This window comes from Thamnophis elegans, chromosome Z (genome assembly GCF_009769535.1).
Source record: "Thamnophis elegans isolate rThaEle1 chromosome Z, rThaEle1.pri, whole genome shotgun sequence".
In the NCBI taxonomy this organism is placed as follows: domain Eukaryota; kingdom Metazoa; phylum Chordata; class Lepidosauria; order Squamata; family Colubridae; genus Thamnophis; species Thamnophis elegans.
The window spans coordinates 62,074,898-62,098,217 of record NC_045558.1 but is presented as its reverse complement, the minus strand read 5'-3'; positions in this window follow the sequence as shown (position 1 = coordinate 62,098,217).

Sequence of the window (23,320 nt, the reverse complement as noted above, 5' to 3'; positions counted from 1 at the left end):
CTCCCCTACCAAGCTGCCCCAGGAGACGTGAATCTCACAGGAGGCCCTTCAATGGCATGCAGAGGCGAAATGGTTTTCAGTCATTGATTCAAAGGATGCTTTCTTTGCAATCCCCATCCATCAGAAAAGTCAGCATTTGTTTGCCTTTGAATGGGAGAGCCCGATGACAGGGAGAAAGCAGCAGTATGCATGGACTCGTTTGCCTCAAGGCTTTAAAAACTCCCCCACCTTATTTGGAGCTGCATTAGCCATGGATTTGGAACTTTTAGACATTGCCCCACCCGATGTGGTTTTGCAAGACGTAAATGACTTACTAGTCACAGGCCAGACGGAGGAAGCCTGTCATGCCAATGCAGCAGCCCTACTGCTCCTCCTACAGGAGAAAGGCTACAAGGCCTCTTGGACCAAGGCTCAGTTAGTCCAGTTGGAGGTTAGATATTTGGGTTACGACATCCAGCAGGGAAAAAGGACCTTGGGCCATGAAAGGAAGGAGGCCCTTTGCCAATTGCCAGCCCCATGAAATAGGAAGGAATTAAGGGGCTTTTTGGGAGCAGCTGGATTTTGCCGCATTTGGATTCTCAACTTTGCATTGTTAGCAAAGCCACTCTATGAAGCTACGAAGGGGAATGAAAAGGAACCCTTGAGGTGGGAGAAAGAGGAACAGAATAGCTTTTTGGAATTGAAGCATGCTCTGACTCCGGCTCCTAGTTTCCTGACTTGACAGGCCTTTCCAGTTGTTTGTGGACATTAAGTAGAATATGGCCATTGGGGTACTGACCCAAAAGTTGGGAACATGGTATCACCCGGTTGCATATTTGTCCAAACAGCTGGATCAGGTGGCCAAAGGGTGGCCAGCCTGTCTCAAGCCTGTGGCAGGAACTGCCCTACTTACTCAGGAAGCCAATAAGCTCACCTTTGGACAGCAATTAAACATCTACACCCCTCATGCTCTCAGAGCTGTCCTCGACCAGAAAGGCCATTTGTGGCTTACCAATCCATGAATGCTGAAATACCAGGGGCTTATTACACATAACCCCCTCATCAAGCTTGTCCAGTCTATGCTTTGAATCCAGCAACCTTATTGCCTGAACCAGATTCTGAAACAACCCATGATTGCTTACAAACTATTGAAGAGACCTATGCCAGCCGCCCAGATTTGAAGGATGAACCCCTCTCCAACCCAGACACAGCCCTTTTTTTACAGATGGAACCAGCTTTCTACATGGGGGCGTGCGAAAGGCAGCTTATGCTGTGGTCACCCTTGATGATGTGTGGGAAGCCATGCCCCTACCACCAGGAACCAGTGCCCAATTGGCAGAACTACATGCCCTCAAAAGGGCTTTGGAATTTGCATGAAATCTACTAGTCAACATTTACACAGACTCCAAATATGCCTAACCGTCCAAGTCCATGGAGCTTTATATAAGGAAAGTGGCCTCATCACAGCTGGAGGAAAGGACATCAGATATGGCCCCAAATTATGTGTCTGCTGGATAGTGTCTGGGCCACAAGCAGGTTGCCATTATGTATGTCCGGGGTCATCAAAAAGGGGTCTCAACAGCTGAAAGAGGAAACAACAAAGCTGATCGAGTTGCCAGAGCAGCAGCCTTGGATCCCCCTTCTTTACAGGCCACCTGCCTCACTCTGTGGACCCCAGCCCAGGAAGAACAACCCCCATCGTATAGTCACTCAGGAACCCAAAGCTTCAACCTAAGCTTCAACCTAAGCTGAAGCGATGGGTGCAGAACTACTAGATGGATGGTGGGTTCTGCCGGACAAAAGGGTGTTTATTCCCCAGCAGTTGGCATGGGATGCTGTCTCCTCCCTGCATAAGCATTTGCACTTAGGGAAGATGGCTTTGGAAAAAGCCTTGGCTCGGGAGGTCTATATCAACAATTTGCCTAGCTTGGCAGCTGCTGTTTGCTCTCAATGTCAGGTATGTGCTGCTGATTACCCACGTCAAGGCCCAGTTCAGGTGGGAGGGTCAAGAGGGCAAATTGCACCATAAAGGATAAGTTGGCCAAAATTTGTCAGGAAACCCATCTCAAATGGCTGGATGCCCTCAGCATGGCGTTGCTGGCAAAGAGGTGCGCTCCTACCAAGGAGTTTGGCGTCTCGCCGTTTGAATTGTTGTATGGGAGGGTTCCTAATTTGCTTGGCTCACAGGTGTTGCCCACCCCACAGGTTGCAGACACGGTGAAGCTCAAACAGTTGCAAGCCCTGAATGCCATAGTCCACCAATTGTAAAAATATGTTTTGTATTGTCGTTCTCATGTAATTGTAACTCCAGTCCACAACTTCTGCCCAGGACAAGAAGTCTGGGTGAAGGACTGGAAGAAGGGACCATTGAGCCCCAAATGGCGTGGGCCGTATACTGTTGTTGTTTGTTCTCCCCTTGCTGCTAAGGTAGCTGAAATTAAGCCTTGGATTCACTGGACCTGTCTTAAATTGGCTGCGAAAGCTTACTGGAAGGCCTCCAGTGACCCTGCAGAGCCTCTGCGCCTCACATTCCGGAAGCACCGGAGGAATGCCACCTCTTCTGCGGACACACGGGAAGCTGTCGCTTTACGAACAGGTGGTGATGAACCAGCGCTCCCTGCAGGTGTCGCTTAGGATGCCGACATCCGTCGCACATGCAACGTACCGCGCCTACCGTGGAAACTCCGCCCCCACCCAATGCCCAGGCACACCCGTCCTACCCGGTGCTGTCATAGATTGTGATTGATATGCCATGGCAATGCAGGCCCTCACTGTGGGGGCAGTTATTTTCTGGTCTACAGAGGCTGGGACACAAGGACACAAATAGCGTCTCTGATTTCCTGAATGGCAAGGGGGTAATTCCTTCAGGGAAATCTTTATAGCCCTCATGTCCAAGGTGTGCCACTTTCTTTCTAGGGGATGCAATGGTTCTGGGCAGAAACTGGGAAGAATAAATTCTTGAGTCCGGTGAAAACAGGAGCACACCTTGGGGATGGAGGGGTCCAGGTGCAATAACACACGGTCTTGGTGAAATATACAGAGGTCCTCTCTTGTTTAAAAAGCTTGCAACTCCAATATACGCCTTGTGAGGTTATGGCCACCAGGAGGGCTACCTTCAGGGTAAGGAACCTCAGAGACACAGTGTGTAAAGGTTCAAATGGGGAACCTGTGAAAGCATCTAGGACCTTAGATAAAACCCAAGTGGAGTACCTGTGTATCTTGGGTGGTTTGAAGTTAGTAGCCCCTTTCAGAAAACGCCACACGGTGGGGTGCTGGGTTAAGGACAAGAGTCCCCCACAAGTCAACACTGATGAGATAGCTGCTACTCGCCTCCAAACAGTATTTGGAACAACCCCCTATCCAGTCCATCCTGGAGGAAATCCAAGACCTGGGGTATAGTCCCCCTATTTGAGTCTAGAGTCTTAAAAGCACACCAGGAACAGAACGTACACCAAGTCGAGTTGTATATTTGCTCTCTGGACAGCCTTCTAGCAGCCTGGATCATCCAAATGACCCTGGTGGAAAATTTGTCCTCCCTCAGGACGCTCCACTCAAGTGCCTGGCGGTCAGCTGGAGCCACTGAGGTCTGGATGCTCCAGCAACCCCTGGTTGAGGGAGATCCTGACCCGAGGGATCCTCCAGGATTTGTCCACTGATAGAGTCTGAAAATCGGCGAACCAAGACCGGTGGGGCCAGTGGGGGGGGGGGGGGAAATCAACACTACCTCCTCCTCCAAAATGGTGATTCTTATTTGCCAGCTGTGCTACTTTAAGTTGGAGGCTGTCAAGGGAACCGCGGAATGAGAAGAGGGAACCTACCTGCCTGTACAGCTCCTCCAGTGCTCGCTTTATAACTCTGTGGGTGCTCTGCGGCCGCTTGTCCTTGCTGCATTCGCTGCTCAACTTTTATTTGATAAAAGGAGTGGTGGAGCACTCCTACTGTGCCTCCCGAGGTTTGTCTTTGAAGGAGATGTGTGCAGCTCTACTAGGCTTTCTGAGCTCCTGTCAGTCTTGATTTTGGGAAGCTGAACCTGTGGCTGTCAAAAGGCTGCTGAGGAGAATCCTGTCATCACCCTACAGGCACCAATGGTCACTTCTGGGAGGCTCAAGCCCTTATACCTCTTCCCTTAGCAAATACTCACAAGGTCTTGATCAGTTATTCTGATAAATGCCCAGATATATATTCATATAATGAGCAACGCCACTGGAGCAATGCTATGACACATCCATCCTCACTGAGAGTCAAAAGCTGGGTCTGCCTAGTGACAGGGGTGTGGCTTAACAGTTTCATCAGACTTATTAGCTTCATCAGTCCTATTAGTGATCGGATGATGTCAACTCAGTCTGGATGCTACCTCCATCACTATGGAGAACATAGTAATATTTTTTATAATGTTAAAGATACAAACATGATAATTTAATGTTATTGTTTTCATATAATGTTACTGTCTTTTACTTATTAGTGGATAAACATTATAAACATTATGTTAGACCTAGGGTAAATCAACTGAACTTGGTTCCTATTAAATAACCTGGACAGTTATAATGTCTCTAATACATGCCAAAGAGGAAAACCTTTACATCAATTTGTATTTGAACTATTATTGTTGGTGTAAGTAACACCAACACTTTGTACTCCAATTTTTGAGAAAAAAAACCATAAACTATATATTCAAAAGAAAAATGTTACAATTATGTTGGTAAATACAAAGATATGCTATTCAAATCACTTTGGTCTACTGAAAAAATATTGCACAAAATAATCTTATCACTTTTTAATTTAGATTCACAGATAATAAAAAGAAAGAGAACCAGAATCAACAAATCCAAAGGCATGGTATGCAAATGTTAATCAAACATGTATTAACACAGCACTGAAAAAAGTGCACATTAACAATGAAATAATATATGTAATTAACACAGATTGATTAAGTCAAAAATTAACCCAACAATTAAGGAGGAATTGTGCTAGAGAAAGGAGCTGTAGACCCTCTTATCTATTTGGTCACAATCTTTCATACATATTTTTCTTTAACTTTGCTTTTTAAAATTAAAGAAAAAATTGTGTATAATCTCAGGAAAGAATAATTTTAGTAGATACATTTAAGTGCTTGCATTCTATCGATTTTACCTTACTGTATTCCAAGCCCCCAACACCACACTTTCAATTATGCATTTACAAACCCATTGCAATTGGTGATTCATTTCCCCGTATATTAACTATGAGCAAGCTTGAACTGTCAATAATTAATTGATAGATGCTAAAAAATTAAAAGTAACTGAACAAATGAAAATTGCATCAAATGAGAAAGTATAAATTTATATATATATATATATATATATATATATATATATATATGTATGTATGTATGTATGTATGTATGTATGTATGTATGTATATATTGCTTTCTATAAAAGTTATCATTTAGTATACACACATATTCCCCAAGTTGCTAAATTTTAAAAAGTACACATAGAATTTTATATAAAAATCTTCAACCCATTAATAAGATCAGACTTTTTTTGAGTTCATAATACTTTGCATATTTTACAAAAGGGTTTAAATTAAACCAATGTTTCATAAACATTAATAATTTATTGCAATCAAGTTCTTTCCAACAACTGAAGATATTTTCAGAAGTAAATAATATTTTAAAAGTACATTTTGTAACAAAAGTTCCCAATGTCAAAAACACTGATTTATCTCTCTTAGTAGTTGGTTTTCACATCCTTATTTCTTGTGCTGCAATATTCAAAGCAATGAAAAATGATGAAATCCATTTAAAAAAGTGAACAAATCTTAGTTTCCAGATTCATGAATTCCTCATTTTAAATAATTATAATTTCATATTTATTTTTATAAAAATATTAAAATTGTATATACACAAAGAAAACTATCCTAGTGTAAGTAATGTGTCTTACTGAGTAAAATAATTACGAAGACAAATGACATAGGATTTTACAATTATTTGCACTTATGGTTTCTAAATAGTTTCATAGGCTGTATATTTATAGAAATAACTTGCTAATATTTCTCCCAAAAAATCAATTAGAGTATTATGTATCTGAGACCACAACAGTTCTCCTATATTATACAGACCTTTATTTTAAGACACACACTTCTGTAGCATGTAAATATTGTATGATCGCATGTTAAAAAAATAGAATACTCTTTCTGTGCAAAACATTTCTATGACTGTTCTGCATACAGGTGAAACTCGAAAAATTAGAATGTCGTGCAAAAGTTCATTTATTTCAGGAATGCAATTTAAAAGGTGAAACTAATATATGAGATAGACTCTTACATGCAAAGTAAGATAGTTCAAGCCGTGATTTGCCATAATTGTGATGATTATGGCTTACAGCTCATGAAAACCCCAAATCCACAATCTCAGTAAATTAGAATATTACATGCAATCAATAAAACAAGGATTGTCATAGAACAATATCAGACCTCTGAAAAGTATAAGCATGCATATGTACTCAGTACTTGGTCTGGGCCCCTTTTGCAGCAATTACTACCTCAATGTGGCGTGGCATGGAAGCTATCAGCCTGTGACACTGCTGAGGTGTTATAGAAGACAGGATGCTTCAATAGCGGCCTTCAGCTCTTCTGTATTGTTCGGTCTCATGTCTCTCATCTTTCTCTTGGCAAAGCTCCATAGATTCTCTAGGGGGTTCAGGTCAGGTGAGTTTGCTGGCCTATCAAGCACAGTAATCCCATGGTCATTGAACCAGGTTTTGGTGCTTTTGGCAGTGTGGGCAGGTGCCAAGTCCTGCTGAAAAATGAAGTCAGCATCCCCATAAAGCTCGTCTGTGGAAGGAAGCATGAAGTGCTCCAAAATCTCCTGGTAGACGGCTACGTTGACCCTGGACTTAATGAAGCACAGTGGACCAACACCAGCAGATGACATGGTTCCCCAAATCAACACAGACTGTGGAAACTTCACACTGGACTTCAAGCATCTGTGTGTGCCTCTCCATTCTGCCTTCATACTCTGGGTCTTTGGTTTCCAAATGAGATGCAAAAGTTGCTCGCATCAGGAAAAAAAAGGACTTTGGACCACTGAGCAACAGACCAGGTCTGTTTTTCTTTAGTCCAGGTAAGACGCTTCTGACACTTGTTTGTTGTTCAGGAGCGGCTTGACAAGAGGAATATGACATTTGAAGCCCATGTCCAGATTCCGTCTGTGTGTGGTGGCTCTTGATGCACTGACTCCAGCCTCAGTCCACTCCTTGTGAAAGTCCCCAACACATTTGAATGGCCTTTTCCTGACAATTGATTTTGAATCAAATCAAATCAAATCTTTTCCTGACAATCCTCTCCAGGCTGCGGTCATCCCTGCTGTTTGTGCACCTTTTTCTTCCACACTTTTCCCTTCCACATAACTTTCTATTAATGTGCTTTGATATAGCACTTTGGGAACATCCAACTTCTTTGCAATTACTTTTTGAGGCTTTCCCTCCTTATGGAGGGTATCAATGATGGTTTTCTGCACAACTGTCAGCTCAGCAGTCTTTCCCATGATTGTGATTCCTACTGAACCAGACTGAGAGACCATTTAAAGGCTCAGGAATCCTTTGCAGGTGTTATGGCTTAATTAGCTGATTAGAGTGGGACACTTTGAGCCTAGAATATTGCACCTTTTCATAATATTCTAATTTTCTGAGATTGTGGATTTGGGGTTTTCATGAGCTGTAAACCATAATCATCACAATTATGATAAATCACGGCTTGAACTATCTTGCTTTGCATGTAATGAGTCTATCTCATATATTAGTTTCACCTTTTAAGTTGCATTACTGAAAAAAATGAACTTTTGCACGATATTCTAATTTTTTGAGTTTCACCTATATATTTTAAAAATTAAACTAAGCTTTTGACCAAGATAGCTGATGATCAATGGAAAATATACAATTTGATACTTTAGGTTAAAGTAGATCAGGTTCTACAATCAGTAAGAAAAAACTGCTGAAGTTCCATTTGATGACTGAATTTCCCACTCAAATTTGTTTAGTTTTTTCATATATACACACAATATAAGCAGCAAGTAGACATGTATTTCAATGGTCAATTAAGCACTCAATAAATTCTAGGAAATATGACATAGTCATTTTCTTGGATATTTGAACGTAGACTTTTATACCCTTTGAGTTCCACTCAGAATGTCCACATTTTATTTTTCATATCTGACAGTTTATCCTCCATTATATAACTACAACTTTAATTCAGTTAATATGAAGATATTTCTTGAATTTTACAGGATTACATTTTTTCCATGAATAACCAATTCCTTGTGTAATTCCTTATATAATTCAAAATGGCAAATTCTTTTAAAGATATATTCATATTGGCTTCTTTTTCTGGAAAATAATCCTTTGAAAAGATAAATTGGGAAGAACTGTCTGTTTCAAATAGTATATCTTTGATCAGTTCCACCAGATTCTCTATATATCTGAAAATATTCAGAGTTCAGAACAACTTGATATACACACAGAGCCAAATTTGTGCATACACAAAAGCAAAATAACATACTTCTATGTGAAAGACTGTACTTTCAGATAGCAATAGCAATAGCAGTTAGACTTATATACCGCTTCATAGGGCTTTCAGCCCTCTCTAAGCGGTTTACAGAGTCAGCATATTGCCCCCAACAACAATCCGGGTCCTCATTTTACCCACCTCGGAAGGATGGAAGGCTGAGTCAACCCTGAGCCGGTGAGATTTGAACAGCCGAACTGCAGTCAGCTGAAGTAGCCTGCAGTGCTGTATTTAACCACTGCACCACCTCGGCTCTATATTGATACATGAATGGAACCGAAGAAATTTGCTTGAGCAATGAAATCTTATTTGGATCACTTACATTAAATTAAGTTAATTAAGCATGCAGAATTCAAGATACTATTTCAAACTATTAAAATGTTAAACATTTTGTGAAATGCAACTTCTATAATCAAATCCATATCTAAGGATTTTATATTCATACATAATGCATTATAATAAATTTATATGGATGTTATTTTATCAATTAATATCACTAGGAGTTGTTGACTGCTGCTTTCTGCAAATATCAAAAAAGTGATGAATTATATGAACTGAGAAACTTGTAATACATAGTACATAGATATAATATGTAACTACATCATTCATGCTTTTTATTTAAATATCAGACATTTCTTTCACACGTAAAAATATATTTATTTTATTATTTAATGGAGCCATTTTATAACATTTTATTAGTCAGACTCAAGAAATAATACATTTTACAACTTAAATTGTTTTGTAATATAAAACTTATCTTTTATTTTTTTTTAAAGTAATCTTTATTAGTTATACATTTTTTAAGAGTAAAACATACAAATACAAATACAATTTTAAACATACAACCCCCCCCCCCCCCGCGGTGACAGTCATTCACAGCCCAACTTTTTTTTCCTTCCTCATTGTTAGGTTTCTAAGCCACATCTTCTCATTACAAAATTCAGGGATCTATTACAATACCCATGTTCACTTTTAGTTCCCATTGTTAACAACTGCTATTTAACTTTCCCCGTTTTAAGTCCCTGCTGTTCTCCTTGCCGCCCACATATACCATAGGTTCCAGCTAAGATAATGTTCTGTTTCTCCTTTGTCCCTCAGCCAACCCGTCATTCTGTCCAATTCTGCACATTCATAGATCTTTTGAATTATAGCATCTTCCGACGGTATGGTAGTGGATTTCCAAAATTGTGCATAAGTTATTCTTGCGGCCACAATTATATGTAGGCTCAAATGCCATATTGAATTGCTCATGTTTTCTGGTTTAATGCTTAGTAAAAGATTCTCGGGTTTCCATTCCATGCTTGCCCCGGTAACCTCTTTTAGCCATTTTTGAATCCTTCTCCAGTATTTCGTGGCCTCAGTACAGGACCACCAAATATGGTAGAATGTGCCATCCTTTCTTCCACATTTCCAACACAGTGGAGATAACCCAGGAAACATTTTGGCTAACCTCGTTGGGGGGAAGTGCCATCTATAAACTATCTTGTATATGTTTTCTTTGAATGCTGTAGATATTGTAAGTTTAATAGTCTTACTCCCTAGATCCCATCATTTGCCCATTTCAATCTCATAGCCAAAGTTTCTCTCCCATGCTGTTAGAAGGCTTTTATCCATCTCTTCTTTAGCATCTTGGCAGGTCAAAAATTGATAAATCTTCGATAACATTTTCTTGTCTCCGCCAAACAGAATCTTATCTAGCCCCTGAGGGTTTGGGTAGATCCTTATCTACCCAAACCTTATCGCTTTTAAACCTGTTTCTAACCTGCAAATATTCCCACCATTCCAGATTCCTGCCCTGCTGCTCTAATTCCATCTTTGTTTTCATGTTGCCATCTTCTGTCATAATGTCTTTATATGTTATGTTTCTTGTGCAATTAAATAAACTGGGATGCGTTAAGGCCTCTAACGGTGCCAACCAGCACGGAACCCTAAGATAGTATTTTTTTCCTCATCTTTTCCCACATCCCAATCAAAATCTTCCGAATATAATATACCATGAACTACCTATGGGGGGGGGGGTGTCTCTTTCTTGCCAGAGGGAGGCATGCCATCCCTGGGGGAGGTCATGTCCCTCTATAGCCAAAAGGCGCCTTCTACTCAACGTCACCCAATCCTTCACCCATGTCATAATTGCTGCATTATAATATGCTTCCCAGTTGGGTACTCCGAAGCCTCCCAGTTCTTTACGTTTTTGCAACATTTGGGCTTTAATTCGTGCTTTCTTGCCTTGCCATATAAATCAAGCCACTATGGTCTCCAAAGATTTTTTAAAAAATTTGTCCAATTTAGTTGGTGCCGTTTGAAACAGAAACAAAAATTTCGGTAATACATATGTCTTAACTGTCGCAATCCTGCCCATCAAAGACAGTTGTTTACCACTCCAATTAGTCATAGCCTTAGATACCTGCTGTAGCAATTTCATATAATTATCTACCTTGATAGAGGAACATCTCTCCGTGAGCCAAATTCCCAGGTATTGTATTTTATGCACCATGTTAATCCCTAACAGGCTTTGTACTTCCCTTTTCTGGTTCAAAATCATATTCTTAATTAACAGTTTTGTCTTCTCTTTATTTATACGTAGCCCCGCTATCCTACCGTACTCCTCTATTTTATATAAAAGTTGTATCCCAGAAGCCATAGGATCCTCCAGGATAAAAACAAGGTCGTCGGCAAAAGCCTGGACCTTAAATTCCTGAGCTTTAGCTTGTAACCCTTTAATTTGTGTATCACTCCTCACTATTCTAAGGAGGGGTTCTAATGTGAGGATAAACAGTAGGGGGGATAACGGGGGTGGGCAAGGATAATTGACGCGCAAAATATAGCCTCTCATTATCAAGACAACCCCTGCCTTCTCGAGGTGCCCACCGTTTTCCAACAGAAGGGGCTCTGTCAACTCTTGGGCCCGGCAAGCTCAAGTAGTACTCAGCCTAGAATCATGGATCCCGTTGATTCGGGATGCATGCGACTCTACAGCGAAGGGATTGGCGATGCCGTACCGCCGCTAAAGACTTAAGTAAGTCAAGTCAAGGATAACGGGCATCCTTGTCTTGTGCCTTTACCAATCTCAATATCACCCGCCTCTTCTCCATTTACCAATAATGTCGCGCTTTGTCATACATAAATTGCCCCAATTGCATTTAAGAAGTTTTCTCCAAACATCATATTTTCTAATTGTGACAACATAAACTTCCAATTTACCCAATCAAAAGCCTTTTGTGTGTCAAGAAACATAAAGGCCACTTGTTCATCCGGCTGGGCTTCATAATATTCTAAGGCATCCAAAATAATTCTAACATTATCTTTCAAATGCCTTGACGGCAGGAAGTTCTGATCAGGGTGTATAAATTTACTAAGGAAGAATTTAAGTCTATCTGCCAGTATAGCTGCAAAGATTTTATAATCCACATTCAAAAGTGAAATGGGCCTATAGTTTTTAATTTGGGTACAGTCAGCTCCAGCTTTAGGCAAAAGGGTTATATAGACCTCAGCCCACGATTTCGGTGTGATAGAATCCGTCAAGACAGCATTAAATATTACTATCATCTCTTGTCCTAAGATTTCCAAAAAAGTTTTATAGATTTCAACTGGCAAACCATCCATGCCAGGAGTTTTGTTGTTTTCCATTTTTTTGACTGCCTTTTCTAATTCATCTATTGTTATCTTTTGGTTCAGTACCCCTTTCGCTTCATTTGAGATCTTGGGTAGATTTGCATTATCTAAAAATTCCTTAATTTGGTCCTCAGAAATTTCTTCTCTACTATACAGTTGCTGAAAAAAACCTTGAATAATTTCCTGTTTCTCCCCCTTGGTTTTTACTAATTCCCCTTTACTATTCTGCAGTTGAGCTATATGTCTGCTCTCTCTTTCTTTCCGAAGTCTATAAGAGAGCCAACATGCTCAAAAAAGTTTTGCTTAATCCCCCTAAGTTTCCGAGCAACATCCTCCTGGTCTAGAAGAGAGATCCCGTGCTTAATTCTAGCCATTTCTTCTTTTTTCTTATCATCTAGTGGGTCCTGTTGCAAGGCTTTTTCTACCACCTCCAATTTAGCTACCCATTTTGCCCTCTCTTCTAATTTTTTCCTCTGTGCGCTTGTTGTATATTTAATAGCTAGGCCTCTCATATAAGCCTTGGCCGTACCCCAAAGTATTTGTGGAGTTACTCCTTTCCTATTTTCTTCAAAAAAAACCTCATTTCCCTTTTAAACATTTGCTGAAATTCTTGTTCTTTCACTATCTCTGTATTCATCATCCACCTTCTCTTCCTCCCCTGCCTTACTCCTTTCCACACCAATAAGAGTGGATTATGATCGGCCCAGGTATTAACGTCAATTGCTGCTTCCTTAATCAAATCCCCAATTTCTGGTGTCAACCAGGCCATGTCAATCCTAGAACAGGATTGATGTCTATGTGAAAAGAAAGTAAATTGTTGTTTCTGTGGGTGGAGTTCACGCCATACATCCTTTAATTCATATTCCTCCCTCAGGTCTTCAAAAGTTTTGGGGAGAACTCTCCTCCTCTCTCTTAATTTCCCCCCCTTTTGGATGTTTCCTGGGTTATAATCCATTGTCCTATCTGCCACAGCATTATAATCACCCACCACACATATGTGGTCATAGCCTAACTCTGCAATTTTTAGATGCAACTTTCTAAAAAAAGTACTTTGGTTGTCATTCGGTGCGTATATGACCACCAGCAAAATTTTATATCGACCAAATTTCAATTCAAAAGTCTCCCCTCCCCATCAGTATACACCAATTTAGAATCGATATGATCTTTAACATACAACACAATGCCCCTTTTCTTTCATGTGCTAAACTTGTATACATTATACCCAGCCGGGGGTAATACAACACATTTTGCTGGTGGTTCACTATATGTACTTCTTGCAAGCATGTCAGATTACAATTCTTTTTTCGTAAAGCATTCAGTATTTTATTTCTCTTTCTTAGTGAATTCAAACCATTTATATTTAAATAAATTAAGCGGAGTTCATCCGCCATGTTTATTTGTGTAAGGCTTTGAATTTTGTTGTCTGCCTCGTCTGCGGTCTCTCATCTCTGCTTTGATTCTCATTTCCCCCTTTCTCATCTCCCAGGATACTATTCTTTCGCTCCTCTCCTCGGCTCTTGTAATCCAATTCTCCATCGTTATTCTGAGTTCCCCTCTTCAACTGGCTTTCCATAAAGTCTTGTGCATCTTGCAATGATTCAATCCGAAACCTCTGGCCTTGCCAGAGAAAAGATATCCCTTCTGGGAAAAGCCATCTATACATCACCTGAAGTTTCCTCAATTGTGTTGTTAGGTCCTGATATTTCTGCCTCCTTTCCCTCACTCTTCTTGGTATCTGTTTTAGTACTATCACCATTTCCCCCGCATACATGGTATTCTGGTCATGTGCCTTCTGGTAAATTTCTTCTCTCAGGGATCGTTTACTAAACCTCACGTGCACTTCACATGGCAGTTTCTGTCTCCTAGTATAGGAAGTATAGACCCTATATACACCATCAATGTCACTCTGTATCAACAGCTTATCTTTCTGGGCGATCCCTGCTATCATCTCAACCATAATTTCCTTCAGTTTCTCCCCTCTTTCCTCTGGAATATTTTGAAATCTGAGAAAGAAGGCTGACTTTTCTAATTCCAACATAGCAATCTCATCTTCCAACCTTCTATTAATATGTAGCTGCCTCATCTCCCACCTCGCCATATTCCCTTCACTTTCCTTCATTTTTACTCCTAAATCTTGAATTTGACCCTCCTGTTTCTCCATTTTTGCCCAGATCTCCTTTTGCTGTGAATACAGCTGTTTCATTTCACCCCTCATGTCTCCCATTTCATTTTTAATGTCGGCCAGGGATTTTTCGGTGTTCTCTTGTTTCCTAGCCATATTATTTTGTATCGATAGCAAAGTTGTCTGTATATTTTGCAATGTGGGTGCCTTCTCTACCCCAGCCATATTGTCTAAAGTTCTGTGTACTGTTGGAGGGGTTGTAGATGGGGACGACTGAGTAGGTAATGCCAAGGTTTCCCCCCCCCTTTGCCCAGCTCATATCAATTAGGTTAAGAATATCCCACTGCTTCATAAGCTATCTGCTACCAGTTTAAGCAATGTTCCAACTTATTTTGCTGCTATCTATAAGGAAAAATATATATGAATATAGTCCCATACAGAGATCTAAAAAAAGTACAAGAGGGGGCTCATATCAGGAAAAAAAGGAAAGAAGGGGGGGACAAATACACCAACACAAAAAAAGGAATCAAACCTCAAAGAGAAGAGAACAAAAAGAAAGGGAAGTTCAGCTCGAAATATTCCCCTTTCAAGTGTCCAACTCCAGCTCCAAAAAAAAGAGAAAACAATGCGCACAGTAGATATAATATTGACTGTCTCAAATGGAGCCTTAAATCTCCTATAGCAGCACAAAAGTTTTCCAAAAATCTTGGGAGCAGGCAGGGCAAGTCCGCCGATTATCAGCTGTGCCTCAGGGTAAAAACCACTCTCCCTCCTCTGTTTCCACCACCTAGGCCGCCTTCGACGACTCTTTATGATGTTAATCCTTCTTTGATTGTTAATTCATTTGCTTCTGTTTGTCGTAATTGCCGCTAAAATCCCATCGAAGAGGAAAGAAAAAAAATTGCCAGAGATGCAGTAACCAAATAGTAAACCCAACTTACTCTTCGAGAAAGTTTAGGGCATCCAGATTCACACCAAAAATCCTACGCCAAACAAAAGTGCTGTGTCATGGCTTTGGGACCGCCCTCAGACATCTGGGATCAGGGCTAAGCCTCTGCTTTGCCGAGGAGATCGCACTTCCCCCCGCCTGCAAAGAAGCACCTCTGTTCTTCGCTGAGTCCCTCTGAGGCCAGCAAATGGCTGCTCTTTATGCCGCCAGACCCCTGGTTTGTCAGCTAGGCTTCAGAGCTATCTCCAAGCCTGTCGCCATAGCCAATGATGTCACCGGAAGTCCAACTTATCTATCTTTTAGAATACTCAATTTTTTTCTGTATTTTGTTTTATTTATTTATTTATTATTTATTTATTTGCAATATTTATAGGCCGCCCAATCCCAAAGGACAACGGGCGGCTTACAAAGCAAAAGAAAAAAGAAGTAATAAAAAATAAAGGAAAGACAGGTTTAAAAAACATCACACATGCACTCAATCTGATCGGGGTTGGACCACAACAGTGAGGTCAACAGCCCCAGGCTTGCCGGAATAGCCAGGTTTTAACAGCTTTTCTGAAGGCCATGAGATTGGGTTGGGTCCAGATCTCTGGGGGTAGCTCATTCCAAAGGGTCAGAGTAGCCACAGAGAAGGTCGTCCTCCGGGTAGCCGCCAGCCGACATTGTCTGGCTGACGGCATCTAAAGGAGGCCCACCCTGTGGGATCTCACCAGCGGCTGGGAGGTATATGATAGTAGGCGGTCTCGCAGGTACCCTGGTCCTAAGCCATGTAAGGCTTTAAAGGTAATAACCAGCACCTTGAATTGTGTCCGGAGACCAATAGGAAGCCAGTGCAGCTCGCGGAGGATAGGTGTAATGTGGGTGTACCTTGGTACATCCAATATCACTCGCGCGGCTGCATTCTGGACTAGTTGTAGTCTCCAAACACTTTACAAGGGCAGCCCCATGTAGAGCACATTGCAGTAGTCCAGCCTTGAGGTGACAAGGGCGTGAGTGACCGTTTGGAGTGCCTCCCAATCCAAATAGGGCCGCAATTGGTGCACCAGGCGAACCTGGGCAAAGCCCCCCCCCCGGTCACAGCCGACAGATGATGTTCCAATGTCAGCTGTGGATCCAGGAGGACCCCCAAATTGCGAGCCCTCTGTGAGGGGTGTAAATTCTCACCCCCCAGGATTAAGGGTGGGCTATCTGGGCTGTCCTTTGGGGGCAGCATCCACAGCCACTCAGTCTTGTCGGGATTGAGTGCAAGTTTTTTCACCCCCATCCAGATTCTGACAGCTTCCAGGCATCGGCACATCACGCCCGCTGCTACACTGAGCTGGCACAGGGCAGAGAGATACAATTGCGTATCATCTGCATATTGATGGTATTTAACCCCGTGCTGTCGAATGATCTCGCCCAGCGGCTTCATGTAGATGTTAAATAGGAGGGGGGACAAGACCGAACCCTATGGCACACCACATGTAAGGGGCCTAGGGGTCGACCTTTGCCCCCTGACCAACACCGACTGCAACCTGTCTGAGAGGTAAGAGGAGAACCACCGTAAAACGGTGCCTCTCACTCCCACCTCCTCCAGCCGTCGCAGAAGGATACCATGATCAATGGTATTGAAGGCCGCTGAGAGGTCAAGGAGCACCAAGATAGAGGAATGTCCCCTATCCCTGGCCCGCCAGAGATCATCGGTCAATGAGACCAAAGCGGTTTCCGTGCTGTACCCAGGCATGAAACCAGACTGAAAGGAATCTAGGTAATCCGCTTCATTCAAGGTCCGTCGGAGTTGGAGCGCCACCACCTTCTCAACAACCTTCCCCAAAAAAGGAAGGTTGGAGACAGGACGATAGTTCTTAAGAATAGTTGGGTCCAGAGAAAGCTTCTTGAGGAGGGGTCTTACCACCGCTTCCTTTAATGGTTGTGGGAAAGACCCTTCCTGCAAAGATCCATTCATAATCATCTGGAGCCAGCCTCATGTTACCTCTCTGCTGGTTGAAACCAGCCAGGAGGGGCACGGGTCCAGTAAACAGGTGGAGGCACTCATCGCTCCCATGGCCTTGTCCACTTCCTCAGGGGTGACAAACTCGAACTCATCCCAGTAAATCTGACCAAGACTCTCTCTCGGCAACTCCGCTGGCACTGTCCAAGTGGAGTCCAGGTCTGCCCAAATCTGAGTGATTTTATCCGATAGAAACTGAACAACTCCTCAGCTCTTCCCTGCAGGGGTTCCCCCGCCTCCTCACGTTTCAGGAGGGAGCGGGTCACCCTAAACAGGGTGGCTGGGCGAGATTCCACGGACGCAATAAGAGCGGGAAAATGTGCACATTTTGCCGTCTGTATCGCCACTAAATAAGTCCTTATAAACACTCTTAATAGTGTTCTGTCAGATTCTGAGTTATTAGCCCTCCAGCGTTGCTCTAGGCGTCTCTTTTGGTGCTTCATCTCCCGGAGTTCCTTGGTAAACCAAGGTGCCCTCCTGGATCCACTGCTGCGGAGAAGCCACAAAGGCGCAATCCGGTCTAGCGCCTCAGTCGCCGCTGTATTCCAGGCGGCGACCAAGGACTCTGTCGGATTGTGGGCAAGGGAGTCAGGTATCTCTCCAAGCTCCTTCTGAAATCCCAGCGGGTCCATCAGGCGCCTGGGGCGGAACCATTTAATCGGTTCCACCTCCCTGCAGTGGGGGAGTAGCTTCCGAAAATCAAGCCTCAACAGGAAGTGATCTGACCATGACAAGGGCGAGATCTCTATTCCCCTTAGCTCAAGATCACGTCTCCACTGCCCCGAGAGAAACACTAAGTCGAGCGTGTGTCCCGCTCTATGAGTCGGACCCTGAATTACCTGGGTCAAGTCCATGGTTATCATGGAAGCCATGAACTCTTGAGCCCCATCAGAGCGTTCACCTAGAGATGGTAGGTTGAAGTCCCCCAGTACTATCAGTCTGGGGAACTCAACCGCCAACTCGGCTACTGACTCTAGGAGCACAGGCAGGGCTGTTGTGATGCAGCTGGGAGGTAGGTACATCAAAAACAAGCCCACTTGAAACCCTAGGTCCAACTTCAAGAGAAGAGACTCACACCCCACAATCTCTGGAGCAGGGATCCTGTGAGGAACTAATGATCCTCGGATAATAATTGCCAGTCCCCCACCCCTTTCTCTGGTGTCGTGGTTGGTGGAGCACCTGGAACACTTCTGGGCACATTTCTGAGAGGGGGGCTTCTCCCTCTTGGCCCAGCCAGGTTTCAGTTATACATGCCAGGTCTGCCCCCTTGTCTAAAATTAAGTCCCGGATGAGGGGAGCTTTATTTACCACGGACCTGGCATTTAGCAACAGCAACCTGAGACCAGGGCCCTGATCTCCTCTGTCACCAGGTCCTTGAGTTGAGCTTGAGGGGCCGGAACAAGGAATCGCTGTGATGTAGCGAGTCCTTCTTCCCTGAGATGAGCGCATGTGCGAAGGAAGATGGCTGCCTGAGCTCGCCGCTCAGGTTGGAAGACAGAGAAAATACTCAGTCTGTGCTTTTACCGACCGCTGGACCTCCCAAACGGAAGGCTTTGGGAGAGAGGAATCCAGAGCGTCCGGAGGGCTGCCTGCTGGAAAGACATTCTTGGGCGTCCTGGGACGAGCCTCGGCGGTGTTGAACAACGTGGGACGGCCTTCGGGCGCCGTTCCCCCCCCCCGCAGATGGTGGCTTTTCAGCTGACAGGCAGCGTTTCTTGCTGGCGTGGACCGAGAGAGGCAGAGAGAGGCAGCCGATAGGCAACGTTTCTAGCTGGCGTGGAGCGAGAAAGGCAGAGACATTCTTGGACGAGCCTCGGCGGTGTTGGACAGCGTGGGACGGCCTTCGGGCGGCGTTCCCCCCCCCCCCGCGGATGGTGGTTTCTCAGTCAACAGGCAGCGTTTCTATCGGGGAGAGCGGCGTTTTCATCTGGAGGGAGGCTGAAGGAGCCTGCTCCAGTGGCCTGATAATTTCTGGCGAGCGACTGCTGGGCACCCCCCCCCGCCCTCCTCTGCTGTCCCCCCCGCTGCCCCCCCCCTCGCCACATGAACAATAGACAGTAACGGCGCCTTCTTAACGAGGCCAACCTACAATCTTGGCCTGAGGGAGCTTTGGCCCTCTCTAATTGCTGGCTAAGAGAGCCTCGCCCTCCCCCCCCTGCTGCTGGGTGACGTTTCTTTCTTTTTCGGCTTTGGCATTTCAGCTGCTCCTTGTGAGGGATTGAGATTCACGCCGGGCTAGCCATCGCCCCATGGAGAAGGTGGTCAGCCAGGAACAGTACTGGGAGAGAATGGGAGGCTGTTCACATCTACTGCCATTCCAGCTCGGCTGGGCACCCCCTCCTCCCGCTCCCTTCGGCTTGGCCCCTCCTTTCGGTGAACTCTCCCCCCCACCTGGTTGCTGCTGCTGCAGGGCCTTCTACAGGGCCTTCTGCTGTTCGACATCTGACTCTTTTTTGAGCACGGCTTCTGGACTGCATTTCCATCTGGCACGGCCACTGCTACCTGATACCACCCTGGACTTCTGGCCTCAGAGAGCGCCACCATTAGATGAGCGGGGGTACTTGCAGTATGCAAGAAAGCCCCCTGCTTCCTTCAACTACTCTGGACTTTCTGGATTTTCCCAGAATCTGTCTGTTGCAGAGCCATCTGCTGAGAACTATTTGGCTCTCCCTGAACTCGCACTTTAACAATTTTGCGCTACTTTTATTCTTCTTATTTCCTCCTTTTTTTCTCCCTTTTCCTTCTATCTTTAGTATGTTGAGTATATGGGATTGTATGTAAGTGTGTGAGTGACCCACTTTTATTGTTATTATTGTTGCATTTGTGTATTTTAATAATTACGTGGGGACTGGTTGTGTGAGTGTCTGAGTATGCTTGGCTCGGAGGACCTGCTAGGGAAGGCGGGGGGTACTGGGGTGGTTGGGGGGACTACGGCCACGGGAGTGGGTCGGAGCATAGCGGTCATGACAGGGAGAGGCAGATACGGCGGGGACTTTAGGGCTGGCCATTACCGGGGAAGGAGGGTTCGCCACATCACAGAGATCCCTCCTTCCGGCCCTTTGAGTCCCACTCCAAGACCAGATGGCGCGAGCAGTCAGGACCCTGGTCTCAGGCTGTTGTCGCTAAATGCCAGGTCTGTTGTTCAGAAAGCTCCCCTCGTCCGGGACTTAATTGTCGACGAGAGGGCAGACCTGGCATGTATTACTGAAACCTGGCTGGGCACAGAAGGAGGAGTCCCCCTTGTAGAGCTGTGCCCAGAGGGATTTCAGGTGCTTCATCAGCCGAGAGCCCAGGGAAGGGGTGGCGGTGTGGCTATTGTAATCCGGGAGTCTCTGTTACCTCGTAGGGTCCCTGCTCCGGAGCTTGTCGGGTGTGAGTCCCTGCTGATAAAGTTGGACCTCAAGGGTCAAGTGGGTTTGCTGCTAACGTACCTGCCTCCCAACTGCGTTGCAGCATCCCTCCCCTCGCTCCTCGAGTCAGTAGCCGAGCTGGCAGTTGAGTTCCCCAGGCTTATAGTTCTGGGGGATTTCAATTTGCCATCGCTCGGTGAATGCTCTGATGGGGTGCAGGAGTTCATGGCTTCCATGACAGCCATGGGCTTGACCCAAGTAATTCGGGGCCCAACCCATGCAGCGGGTCACATGCTCGACCTCGTATTCCTCTCGGAGCAGTGGATGTGTGATCTTGGTCTGAGGGGTAATGAGATCATACCCCTGTCGTGGTCAGACCACTGCCTACTGAGGCTTGACTTCCGGAGGCCAAACCCCCACCGTAGGGAGGAGGAACCGACCAGGTGGTTCCGCCCCAGGCGACTTATGGACCCGTTGAGGTTCCAGACGGAGCTTGGGGTTATTCCTGATACTCTCGCCCACAGTTCGGCGGAGACTCTGGCCGCCGCCTGGTATTCGGCGGCGTCGGAGTCTCTTGACCGGATTGCGCCACTACGGCCCCTCCGGGTCAGTGGATCCCGGAGGCCTCCTTGGTTTACCGAGGAGCTCCGGGAGAAGAAACGCCGGAGGAGATGCCTAGAGCACCTGTGGAGGTCCGATAAGTCCGAGTCGAACCGAGCACTTTTAACTACCTGCACCAAGGACTATGTCCGAGCACTAAGAACTGCAAAAAGATCATACATCTCTGCCTTGGTTGCGTCCGCCGAGTCACGCCCAGCCGCCCTGTTTAGGATAACCCGCTCCCTCCTCAATAGGAGGGATGCGGGAGACCCCTTGCAGGGTAGAGCTGAGGACTATGCTCAATTCTTGGTGGACAAAGTAGCTCGGCTTCGATCGGACTTGGACTCCACCGCAGTAGATCCAGCCGAGACACAGGAGGACCACTTGCCACACCATCTCTGGGTTGAGTTCCAGGATGTTGCCTCTGGGGATGTGGACAAGGCCATTCGAGCTGTAAGTGCCTCCACTTGTATTCTGGACCCGTGTCCCTCCTGGCTGGTTGCCAACAGCAGGGAGGTGACACATGGCTGGATCCAGGCGGTTGTGACCGCCTCCCTTCGGGAGGGGCACTTCCCCGCCGTACTTAAAACGGCGGTGGTGAGACCCCTCCTGAAGAAACCATCTTTAGATCCAGCCATTCTAAACAACTTTCATCCTGTCTCCAACCTCCCCTTTATCGGGAAGGTTGTTGAGAAGGTGGTGGCCTTCCAGCTTCAACGGGCCTTGGAGGAAGCTAGTTATCTTGACCCCTTCCAGTCCGGCTTCAGACCTGGTTACAGCACAGAAACCGCTTTGGTCGCATTGACCGATGATCTCTGGAGGGCCAGAGATGGAGGCTATGCGTCCATCCTGGTTCTCCTTGACCTCTCAGCGGCTTTCGATACCATCGACCATGGTATCCTTCTGCGACGTCTGCGGGAGGTGGGAGTGGGAGGCACTGTTTTACGGTGGTTCTCCTCCTACCTCTCGGACAGGTCGCAGTCGATGTTGGTCGGGGGGCAGAGATCGTCCCTGAGGCCCCTAACATGTGGGGTGCCGCAGGGTTCGGTCTTATCCCCCCTACTATTTAACATATACATGAAACCGCTGGGTGAGATCATTCGGAGGCACGGGATAAAATACCACCAATATGCGGATGATACGCAACTGTATCTGTCCGCCCCGTGCCAACTCAATGAAGCGGTGGACATGATGAACCAGGGTCTGGAGGCCGTTAGGAACTGGATGAGTGCTAACAAACTGGTACTCAACCCGGACAAGACCGAGTGGCTGTTGTGCTTCCCTCCCAATAATTTGGCTAATACACCAACGCTTAGGCTGGGGGGTCAAATTTTATACCCCTCAGATAGGGTCCGCAACTTAGGAGTCCTCCTGGACCCACAGCTGACTTTTGACCACCAGCTGTCAGCTGTGACCAGGGGGGCATTTGCCCAGGTTCGCCTGGTCCGCCAGTTGCGGCCCTACCTAGACCGGGAGGCTCTCACAACAGTCACTCGAGCCCTTGTGATCTCTAGGCTGGAATACTGCAATGGGCTCTACATGGGGTTGCCCTTGAAGTGCATCCGGCGGCTACAGCTAGTCCAGAATGCAGCCGCGCGAGTGATAGTGGGCGCACCGCGGTTCGCCCACGTTACACCCGTCCTCCGCGAGCTGCACTGGCTACCTGTTGGTCTCCGGGTGCGCTTCAGGGTACTGATGACCATCTTTAAAGCACTCCATGGTAGTGGATCTGGGTACTTGAGAGACCGCCTTCTGCCGATTACCTCCCTAAATCGACCAATTAGATCGCACAGACTGGGCCTCCTCCGAATTCCATCTGCCAGTCAATGCCGACTGGCAACCACACGGAGGAGAGCCTTTTCTGTTGCAGCTCCGACCCTGTGGAACGACCTCCCCGTTGAGATCCGTACCCTCACCACTATCCAGACCTTCCGCGCAGCCCTCAAGATCTGGCTCTCCCAGCAGGCCTGGGGATAGGTTCCCAATTTACCCGCCCGAGTGTTTGATTGCTGAATGAAAGTTGTGTTTTTACTATTTTTTCTTTGTTCACATAATGTTCTGTTTTTGACACTGCACCCCCCTCCCTTGTGGTTGTAAGCCGCCCTGAGTCCCCTCAGGGAAAAGGGCGGCATATAAATCCCAATAAAAAACTCTAAACTCTTCCCCAATAATGGCTA